Source organism: Macrobrachium rosenbergii, chromosome 20 (genome assembly GCF_040412425.1).
Source record: "Macrobrachium rosenbergii isolate ZJJX-2024 chromosome 20, ASM4041242v1, whole genome shotgun sequence".
NCBI classification, from domain to species: Eukaryota; Metazoa; Arthropoda; class Malacostraca; order Decapoda; family Palaemonidae; genus Macrobrachium; species Macrobrachium rosenbergii.
In genome coordinates this window covers 45346455-45358548 of record NC_089760.1, presented here as the reverse complement: position 1 = coordinate 45358548, position 12094 = coordinate 45346455, and the positions used below count along the sequence as shown (strand labels likewise).

Here is a 12094-nt window from a genome sequence, read left to right as displayed (position 1 = left end):
TAGATCATAGGTGGTTTATTTATTTTTTCATTCAGCATTTTCCTTACAGCCCTTTAAAACAACTTTGATAGAAAGCAACTGTCTTCAAAACATTTTGTTAGGAATAAAATTTCCTGGTGGAAAGCAAACCAGTTTGATGTATGAGTAAAAGCCCTATGGAGTACAGTCTCAATGGCATTAATCTTGAAGTTAAAAAAACAAGAGCTGGACTTGGTATAAATTTTTCAGCTCTTGCTTTATTAAATTCAAGATTAATGCTGAATGAAATAATAAATAAATCACCTATGACCTTTACTGCACCAAAAATGAAAATGTATGCTACTAATGACACTGACCTAAACATATTAGAATCTCTTTCAATAGAAAAAAAAGGCAGTTCCAACTCTACATACACAGTTGCCATCTATGCAATTGTGTGTAGCCAAATCCGATGTTTTACATACTGGCTTTCAGTCTCCTCACCTCCACTGCATGGGTAGGTTCTTGTGTGTAATTTCATGTTGAATCTGTGTCTTTTTTTCTTTTTTATCTCACTCTTTTTATTGATTTTCAGTGTTTTAGTATTTTCAATATTGTTTATATGAATGTTTTTTAAATGCAAAGTTAAACTATTATACTGTCTATGATTATTCCAGCCTTGAAAATGCAACTTTATATGCATAAATATTGTTGTTTCTTTTAACTAAATTCCAGCCTTGCAACCTTTGTTGTTTCTTTTAAGAGTGTAGTCATTTTTGCATCTGAAATAAACACAAACCTCTTCCTTTAAAGGCAATCGATCACTGCCATATCGTTCAATGCAACATACGGGGGAAGTTTAGCGTTCTATTAGTTCTGCTATTATCTTTTATCACGCATTCTTAAGCTACACTTTGTTATTCCATTTGAGAGAAAGTTTTTCCTTAAGTATTCCTTGTTACCCATCACAGTAGGGAACTTGATATACCCTTGGTATATGAGTTGATTAAATTATGACCATTGCCTTTACCATAATCAAATCCTTCGAATTAGCAAACATTAATTTTACGTGTAAAATATTAATTTCTGGAATCACATCTTTTTATAAAAAGCTAGCATCTCCGTGATGTTTGATTGTCCACTATGCCTTTGATAAGTGAATTTAATTATTGCTAGGATAAAGGAAACCCTTTTTAACGTACTAAGCCGTACTGTACTGGAATTTCCCAGTCTTATATATACTCATTTGAGAAGTTTTCGAATCCATTCGTAGCCTATGCTTATCAATGTGCTTACTGTGCTAATTTTATATTTTTTGTGTTCCACCTTTGCTCCATGTGTTACCATTGTGTCCATGAGCAAGCTGTGCACTCGATGTTCAAACCTTATGTGCCTTGTGATTTGCTGCCCCATAACCAGACACCAGTGGGAGCTAGGGGGAGCTAGGGTATCTTGGTAGCAGTACTATATTCACAAAAACATGTTATTCTGCAACCAAAACTAGACACTAGATGCGAGTAGTTTCCATTTTTCGAAAATATGTTGTGGTGAATATCAGTTTTACACATACGTACCATTCAGGTAAAATAATCACACCTCTGCTCCTGTTACCACTATGTTCGTGGGCAAGTTCACAAATTCAAATACACAGACCTTTGCATTCATAGGCTTTGACCCATATTTTGTGTTAAGTTAATTATACCTTTGTATTTGTAGGTTTTGACCCCTGCTTTGTGTTGGAGTAGTCATACCCTTGCATAGTAAGGCTTTGACCCATACCTTGAGTCCAAATTACCTTTGCATTTGTAGGCTTTGACCCATACATTGTGTCACAAAAATTATACCTTGGCATTTATTGGCTTTTGACCCGTGCATTGTGGTCCAAATACTCACACTTCTGCATTGTAGGCTATGACCCATGCATTGTGGTAAGACTCAAATTTTATTAGTGTCCTCCTTGCCATAGAGGCACTCTTATTGTAGTTGGAGCCTTATATGGGCCCACTTTATTATTTTGTTGGCATTATACTCTGCCTAGTTCAGAGTGCCATTTCCATTCCATACAGTTGTTTGCATGGCTACTCATTATTCATTTACATGTGCCTAAGGCAACGCCTTTCAATACAGTGCCAACCTCTAGCAATTCAGTCAGACTGATCACCTACGATAAGGCAGCTAATGCCTATGCCAGGCCTGGACTGAGAGTAAACTATGCTGGATACAGGTTCCAAAAATATTTCAAAACAATGCTAGCCGGATGGCTAAGAGGTCACCCCTTGGGCCAAGCCAAAGGGGGAGCCCTTCTGAAGCATCCCTCCGAAAGAGATTTCAGTAAGGCATATTGTCGTTTGTGCAAAGCCTACGGGCACACACAGTACAGGCGGTCCCGGTTTCTGACGGGGTTCCGTTCTTGCGCGTCGTAACCCGAAAATCGTCGTAAACCGGAAAATCGTTGAAAATCGTCAAAAATCATAAGAAAACCTTACTTTTAATGCCCTGGGTGCATTGAAAACGACATAAACTGCATTATTATTGAGTTTTACATCAAAAAAACCTTCAAATTATGATTATTCTGCCGTTTTGGGGCCAAATTTCTTCCGTCGGATCGCATTTATCGTCGTAACCTCGAACATGCGTCGTAAGCCAGTAATTTCTGATGAATATATTTGAAAAGCGTCGTAACCTCGAACGTCAAATGGCCGGAACCGTCGTAAACCGGGGACTGCCTGTATTATAAAAAGTGCCCTGCAAGAACCACTTAACCAGTGCTTAGACCTGGCACACCTCCAGTTCCTCTGCCGGCTACCCTAGGTATAGGCAGCTTGTTCAACATGCCAGAGCCTGAGACAGTGCCAGAGTCTGCAACTGCCCTACAGCTGTATAGCTTTCAGCTGGGACAGTATGCATTGGCCTGACAAAATCCCAAAGCCAGAGCCGGAACACCAGATTTCAGCTGGATCAGTACACTTTGGCTGGACAAAGAGCCAGTGTCAAGACCTGGGCCTGCCGCAGAGCTACAGCCTGATCACTCTTCCAATCTCCCTTCAGGAGATCCAACTCCCTTTCATTCTCCGTCCGGAGTGGATGGTTTTTCCCGCCCTGCTGTTGAGATACTACCAGTACCAACTGAATGCACTGATCAGGGCAGAACTCTATCCATCATGAACAATGAGCTGTTCCCCAAGTCAACTCCTCTGCCGGAGCCTGCCTTAGTGCCAGTGCCAGAGCACACCCTCAATCTCCCTTCAGGAGGTGTTACAACTCCTAAGTCCCCAGAAGACAAGACTCTGGTGGACAGTTCCCTAAGAGTCAAGTTGATTAACCAAATCCAGGAACTGCAACGACAGTTGGCAGAGGTACATTATCATTCCAGACTGACAAGCACCTTTTCCCTGACCTCTACTGTAACTGTTACATACCCTTCCTCATGTAGCCTACATCTTTCAAATCACTAAAGGTATGGAATTCTTAACTGTTTATGTTAAAAATTGTTATATGTACAGTACATTTGATAAAATATAACGTAATTTACTATAAAGCTTTATTCTAATTCCAGACTGCCCAGCACCTTTACTAGAGCTCCCTCATCCTAGCCTACATCTTTTATAAATTGCTGAAATTAGGTAAGGAATTCATATTTTATTTTTATAGGGTATTTTTGTACTGTTGAACATAGGTCTGTGAAATACCTGAACTGATACAGAACAGTGTACTGTACACATAATCTCCAGTAATTTTATCCTTATCACTGCAGGCTCCCTACACATGCACATCTACATCTCCCACAACCTCGCCTGCGGCTGTAACGGCTTTGAAAATCACTGAAATTTGGTAAGGAATTCCTAACTTTTTCATTTTCATACATTTTATTATTCTACTGTAAAATACAGTATTTATACTTTATTGCCTACAGAACTACTGTATATGTACACCAATAGTAAATTTTTACATTACAGAATAACCTGAATCATGTGGCCACACTAACATTTTTCTAGGGTTAAGCAGCATGGGGTTTTAAAAATAAAGGTAAGGAATTCACTTTTTTTTTCATCTTTTATACATTCTTTGGTATAAATGACAGTACTGTACACCTGTATTACTGTATAATAAAATGTATTTTACTCTTGTACAGTATATGTACAGTACTCTATACTTTATTGCATACAGGACTTTACAATCACTACTGTGCAGTGCACTACCGTATACTTTGTACTAAATTGCAAATTTTTACATTCCAGAACCACCACTTTTTGGATGCAAAACACATCAGAATGTAGGTAAAACATAAAGAAACAACATGCAGTATACCCAAAGGATTAAAAGTACGGCTTTCACTCTACACTATGTACTGATTAAAATCCTGAGCTGATGACATTTTAAAGACAGGATAGCAAGAAATGTCACACAACCAGCAGGTTATCCCAAGAAATAAGACCAAGTACATTGGAAAAATCAATCTAAGATTATATCACGAAAGTCAGAAAGAAATCTACAGTTACAAAAACTACAGTTACCTTTAAATCAATCCTTATTTTTTCACAATTACCTATAATATTCCTTTAACCTCTTCCCGCTCAACCCTGTGTATTCTCGGGTTTCAGATAACCGTCATATTTCAGTAAGCCCGAGTATACTCAAAATTCTGTTATCTCTTTCCTAGCAACTCCCAGTAAACTCGGCTGTTGTTTCTATTAGTCTCCCACTATAGAAAGCCGTTTTCTATGCATATAAATGCCTTTTTTTTTTAGAAAATTGTAGCTACCTTGGCGCCAGTTGGCCATTGGAGACGCGTCCTTTCATCAGGCAGGATTTCCATTGTTTTTCGTGGATTTTCTTTTATTATTATTGATATAACTATCATGAGTAGTGAGAGTTGATTGTATGTTAGTTTTATAAGTTAGTCATTATTTTATTTTCTGCATTGATGAAGTGTATGGGTATTACAGAATGTATAAAAAGAAAGCACATGTTTAATTTTATAAGTTTTTATAGCATAGCATTCCTTATGTTTAAAGAGTATGTTATTGTTGTGACGTCATAGGAAGTGACGTCACAGGATGGCGGGAGGGAGAAAAATGTAAACAAACAAGAGGCGGGAGTGTTGAAAGCATGGTGGAAAGAGGTAGAGAGAGCTCTCTGAAAGGTTAGGTCGATAATGGTTGGGTTGTAAGTCTGTTTGTGGTTTTTGTTGTCGAAAGCTGGATTGCATAGAGTAAAAAGAACAACGTGAACAGGTGAGTGGATCACATAATTGAATAATTTAATGATAGGTTAGGCTAGCAAAATTTTCAAGTGGTAGCAGAGCGTGGTTCGTTAAAAATGGACGGATCTGATGGTAGACTTTGGGAGATGAAATGGAGAAGAGACTGTCCGAGATTTAGCGGGGCACAGGGCAATTATAAAGGATGGAGAGGACAAGTCGAAGATTGGCTTGTGGTGTGTGGAGAAGAAGTGGAATATCCGGGGATAGAGATAAGGATGAGCTTAAAAGGGAAAGCTTTAGAAGTAACAGAAGGAATAGATAGAGATGAACTTAAGGATAGCGAGGGGTCAAAGATAATCCTGTCCAAACTAGATGAAGTGTATCTAAAAGATACGTTAATGGAAAATTACAGTAAAATGAAAAACTATTTTAAAATAGAAAGAGAATCTAGTGAAAAGATGAGAGATTTTATAATTAGGTATGAAAAGGCAGAGTCAGAGTGTAGTAGGGCACTAGGGAAAAGCATGCTTCAAGGGGGAGCAAAAGGTTTTCATGTACTAGAACAATCGAATCTTACAGAAGATCAAAAACAAATGGTATTAGCAGCTTGTGGTCGAGAAAAGTTGGAATATAAAACAGTGTCACAAATAATGAAAAGAATATTTGAGGGATTAGGGAATAGAGAGGAGGGGGAATGGTTAGAATCAGAAGGTTGTGAGAATTTTGGGAAAGGGTGGAAAAACCAAAGATATCGGGAAAGGTGAATCGCGGTAGAGGTGGAAGAAATCCTTTAAATAGAGAAGGAAAGTAACACTGTGTGCTATATGCAAATCTGAATGGCATTGGGCCAGAGATTGTCCTCAGAATTTTCAGAATAAGAAGAAATCAGAAACTGGACAAGAAGAAGAAAAAGTTTATATAGGAAAAGTTAGCAAAATAGAAGAAGAATCTTGGGAAGAGGTTGATGCAATTTTAGACACAGGATGTAAGTCAACAGTTTGTGGGGAATTGTGACTAGCACGCATTGTTGTGGTTTTGAATCAGGAAGAATTGAGGAGAATGAATGATACTAAGAAAGAGTCTAATAAAGTATTTAATTTCGGTGAGTCATCATACAAGTCGAAAGGAGTAATGGAAATACCGGTGATATTGAAAAACAAAAGTTTTATTTGAAGACAGAAATTTTGCAGGGTGATGTACCATGGTTAATAGGTAAGAAAACCATGAGTAAAATGGGGATGACCATAAATTTAAAAGAGAATTGTGTTAAAATAGAAGTATTAGGGAAATGAAGGTAAAGTTACGAGAAGACAGACAGGGCCATTTAAGAATACCAATTTTGAGGAGGGGTGGAAGGGAAAGAGCCAAAGGGAAATTTAAGGTACAATGACGAAGTTACATCTACAATTTGGCCACGGAAGTGGAGATAAAATATGGAAGCTAACAGAAGAAGCACAGTGGAGTGACGGTTTGGGAGAGAAGGAAAAAGAGGAAATAAAAAAGTTACTGACTGACTTAATCGCAAGTTGTGAAGTATGTAAAAGATATAAAAGAAACCCAGCTAAACCAGTAGTGGGATTTTCTTGGAGTAAGACATTCAATGAAGTTGTAGCAATGGATATGGGAGAGATAGAAGAGAGAAAGTTCTTGGTAATGGTAGATATGGCAACAAGGTATTGTCAGGCTTTTTGGATAAAAGACAAGAAACCAGAAACTATTATAAAGACTCTTTTTGACGGGTGGTTTGCGATATTTGGGGCACCTTCTAAAATATTATCAGACAACGGGGGAGAATTTCAAAATGAAAAAGTAAAGAGGATGGCAGAAAGATGGAATATTAAAGTATTAGCCACAGCATCAGAATCTCCATGGAGCAATGGATTGTGTGAAAAGACAGTAGGCATAATCAAAGAAAGCTTAAGAAAGATGAAAGATGATGAGGAAGTGGATTGGTCCATAGCATTAAGATGGGTAGTGAGTGCCAGGAACTGCTTAATAAATAATGGTGGTTTCTCCCTAACCAATTAGTATTTGGGAAAAATCCTTCCTTGCCTAATTTAATGGGAGAAGAAAGTTCAAGTCCTGCAAGCAGAGAGAAAGGTATGGAAGAAAGCATAGTAAGGGATACACTGAATGCAATGCATAAGGCCAGAGAAGTGTTTATCAAAAATGAGTCTTGTAATAAAATAAGAATTGCTCTAAACAAAAATGTCAGAGAACATAAATTTAAAGAAGCAGTAGTGGGAGACGAGATATTCTATAAGAGAGAAAATGAAAATGAATGGAGGACCTGCTCAGGTAGTGGGAGTATCAGGTAAAACAGTAGTGGTTAAAGATGGGGATTCTCTAAGAGAAGTAGCGAGAATACATGTTACTAGGATTCAAAGACTATCACCAGAAAAGGAGAAGATACTTAAAGTAGACAAAACACACAGTGTGAAAGATGAATCCCTTGCATCAAAGGAAGGGAATATAGATGAGCAGGAAGGAAAGATGATAATTGGCTGGAGAAGGAATGCTGATATAGAAGAGACTATAGAAAGAGATTTGGCAGAGGAAACATTGGAAGATGAAGGGGAAAGTGAGGTAACAGAAGAAAGTGAGTTAATAGAAGAGATACCCAAATTCAGAAAGGGAAATAGAGTTAGAGCTATAAACAAAAATACAGGACAAGTAGAAGAGTGGACGATATTGAGCCTTGCAGGGAAAAGATCAAGCAAATCTTGGGCTGATTCATACAATGTAGAAGACTCACAGTCAGGTGACAAGGGATGGGTTGACTTAAGAGATTATAGTCATGTAGAAAAAATTGAAGATGAAGAAGAGGTTTTGCTAGGATTCGAAAATAGAAATGTAATTGAAGCTAAAGAAAAAGAACTACAAAGTTGGAGAGAAAACAAGGTATATGAGGAGGTAAATGACATTGGACAAAAAGCTATATCTACAAGATGGATAGTAACTGAAAAGGTAAAAGGTGGGGAAAGGATATGTAAAGCAAGATTGGTAGCTAGAGGTTTTGAAGAAGAAATGGCTGAATGGGAAAAGATGCTCCTACATGCAATGCCGAAATTTTAAAATTTTTTTTAACGGTAATAAAACTGAAAGATTGGAATTGTTATACGTTAGATGTAAAACCTGCATATCTACAGGGTGATGAAATACAACGAGAGGTATATTTAAAACCACCTAGTGAAGATGGTTGGAGTGGATTATGGAAATTGAAGAAAACTGTTTATGGGCTCAAGGATGCAGCAAAGGCATGGTATTGTAAGGTGGTAAAACTGGTGGAGGAGCTTAAAGGCGAGAGGAGTAGATTAGAACCTAATATATTCTTTTGGAAGAAAGACAATAAATTGAATGGTATTTTATGTACACATGTAGATGATTTTTGCTATGGAGGAACTGAAGGATTTTTAAAGGAAACAATTGGGAAATTGAAAGGAAATTACAAGTAGGAGAACAAGAAAGTAAAAGTTTTAAGTATATAGGAGTAATAGTAGAGCATAAGGAAAATGGAATTTGTCTTAATCAGTGGCAGTATATAAATTCTATAAGAGAACCAGAAGCCAGAAGATTTACAGGTAATAGAGTATTACGACAAAAGGAGTTAACAGAATATAGATCAGTGGTAGGACAGTTGAATTGGGTATCGCTACATACTGTGCCAGAAATATCATATGATGTTAGTGAATTAAGTAAAGCTTTTAAAGAAGGAACGACTCAAGATATGAGAAAGCTGATTAAGATAGTGAGAAAAACTAAGTGGATAATGGGAGAAGTGATAATAAGTGAGTTAGAAGAAGAAAAGATTTATTGGGAAGCCTATGCAGATGCTTCATTCGGGAATATTGAAGATGGTCATACTCAATTAGGTTATGTGATATCATTGACAGATGGTAAGAGGAGAAGCCCTATATGGTGGAAATCCAGAAAATCCATTGAAGCACCATTGAAGCAGAAGCTCTGAGTGTTGGGGAGGCCATAGAAGGATTGATATATTTCAAACATTTGTGGGAAGAGATAGTAGGAGGAGAAAATTAGAAGCACTGGTGAAAACTGACAGTAAAACCCTAATGACTGCAATAAAATCAAGTACCGGAGTAAGTAGTAAGAGATTAAAAATTGATATTGCAGCAATAAGAGAAACAATAGAATCTGGAGAAATAAGTGAGGTGAGATGGATAAAAGGAAAGCATCAAATAGCTGATGTATTGACCAAAGCTGGAGTTTCTGGGGAAAGCATTAGGAATTATGTAGAGGGTAAAGAATTGGAGAATAATGGAGATTAGAGGGGATTAGGATAAGAAAAGGCTGGAGGGGAGGGAGAAGGAGATAAGTGTGATTGTATGTTAGTTTTATAAGTTAGTCATTATTTTATTTTCTGCATTGATGAAGTGTATGAGTATTACAGAATGTATAAAAAGAAAGCACATGTTTAATTTTATAAGATGTTTTTATAGCATAGCATTCCTTATGTTTAAAGAGTATGTTATTGTTGTGACGTCATAGGAAGTGACGTCACAGGATGAAAATGGCGGGAGGGAGAAAAATGTAAACAAACAAGAGGCGGGAGTGTTGAAAGCATGGTGGAAAGAGGTAGAGAGAGCTCTCTGAAAGGTTAGGTCGATAGTGGTTGGGTTGTAAGTCTGTTTGTGGTTTTTGTTGTCGAAAGCTGGATTGCATAGAGTAAAAAGAACAACGTGAACAGGTGAGTGGATCACATAATTGAATAATTTAAGGATAGGTTAGGCTAGCAAAATTTTCAAGAGTGACAGTGATACAGAGTATTATGATGGAATGGACGATTCAGGGAGCGAAAGTGATGGTGATATGATGTCAGAATACTCTGATACTTCAGATGAAGATGATGACGATAATGTTCCTGATAACCAAGGCTGGCAAAGAATAACAATTTCGGATGATAAACCACCCTCTCCTCCACAGCCTGCATTTCCCTTTATTGGTGATAATATAATTCATCATGTATATAATACTGAAGATGATGAAGAAAATACATATATTCAGTATTTTGAGTCATTTCTTGATGACAATATTTTAGACATTATTGTCACAGAGACGAACAAGGAATGCTGAACAAAAGTTGAGTGGAAAATCAGAAACAGAGAAAACGAAATGGCATCCAACATATCGGGAAGAAATGAGGATTTTCCTTAGTGTTATTATGCTACAGGGGACTGTAAAGAAACCTGAAGAAAGCCAATACTGGTCTAAGATGCCTTTGTTACATACACCAATTTTTGCTAAAATTATGCCACATCGCAGATTTTGCAAAATAAAACAGTATTTGCATTTGTCAAATAATAAGGATTTTGACCCTGCCACTCATCCTTGGCCAAAGCTCAACAAAATCTGGAAGTTTTATAATAGCATTGTTACCAAATTCAAAAGTATGTACACGCCTGCACAAAATGTAGCTACAGACGAAAGTCTTTTACTTTATAAAGGACGTCTTGGTTGGGTACAATATTTACCACTAAAAAGAGCTAGATTTGGGATAAAATATTTCATGTTGTGTGAATCAGAATCAGGATATGTTTGGAATTTTGTTATTTATACAGGTCAAGGAACAATGTTTGATAATGATTATGAAGACCTTCCTGTGTCTTCAAAAATTGTTATGACGCTGATGAAGCCATTACTGAAAAAAGGCTATTGCCTTACAATGGATAATTATTATAACTCTCCCCAATTAGCAGATTTACTGACAGAAAATGAAACAGATGTATATGGCACTGTTCGTGTTAGTAGAAAGGAAACGCCCTCTGGATTGAAACGAGAAAAACTGCAGAAAGGCGGTATGGTGGCTTACAAAAGAAGAAAAGTAACAGCAATAAAATGGAAGGATAAGAAAGATGTTGTATTACTTTCCACAGTCCATAACACAGAAATGGTAGAAAGAGAAAAAAGAGGAAAATTGGTGAAGAAGCCTAAACTAGTTATGGACTACAATAACACAATGGGAGGGGTTGACAAAGTAAATCAACGTCCCCAGGATTATCCTCTTATAAGAAAAAGGAGAAAGAGGTATTACAAGAAAATATTCTTTCATATGGTTGACTTCGCATTGTGGAATTCCTATCTTTTGTATCTCAAATCAGGAGGAGAAGCAACAGCTCTAAAGTACCGTCTTCAAGTGATTGACGAGACAATAAAAAAGTACCATACACCTATGATGTCATCAAAAGTAGGACGACCAAGTAGTGTACCTCACCCTCTTCGTCTTACAGAAAGGCACTTCCCAGATGTCGTGCCACCTACAGAAAAGAAAAGTAACCCCACAAGACAATGTGTAGTTTGTAGCAGAAAGCGAGATGCAAGTGGAAAAAGGCTAAGGAAGGAAAGCAGGTACTGCTGTTAAGTGTGTGATGTAGCGCTGTGTATAACTCCTTGCTTTAGGATATATCACACGAAAGATAACTTTTAGGAAAAGATGAAAGAATTTATTTTATTTTATGTTCTGTACAGGAGTAAATACATTTATTTTCAAAATATAAAGCTGAAATAGGTAATAGGGAAAGAAAAGTATTATTCATTATGATGAAGGTAAAACCTTTCAATTTCAATTTGTCCTTTTCTATTACTTTTTCATAAAGGCAAGAATCTTTTTCTTCTTGTGATAATGAAACCTTTTACATTTTCTATTGAAAGTATTATATTTTTGTCATCATATTTTTTTCTTCTATGTTAGTCACCAGGCTTTACTTTTTCATATTGCATTTTTTCATAAATGCAAGATTTTTTTTTTAAAAAATTTGCTCCTTTTATTTTCTTTTGAAGATCAGTTATGTTATAAAGTTTTACATTTATCATGTGTAATTATTTTGTTGTTATATTGAAGAATTATGAAAGAATAAAAATATAGAAGAAAATGCAATAAATATATTCTTTATTTGTTATTTTCCTTGTTTTTTT

The 12094-nt window shown here is 36.6% G+C and overlaps 1 protein-coding gene across 2 annotated transcripts in view; it reads right to left on the bottom strand.

Moving 5' to 3' along the window:
* The window catches only part of SrpRalpha (signal recognition particle receptor alpha), a 71033-nt gene that overhangs the window by 39013 nt on the left and 19926 nt on the right, over positions 1-12094 (bottom strand). The window lies entirely within an intron of this gene.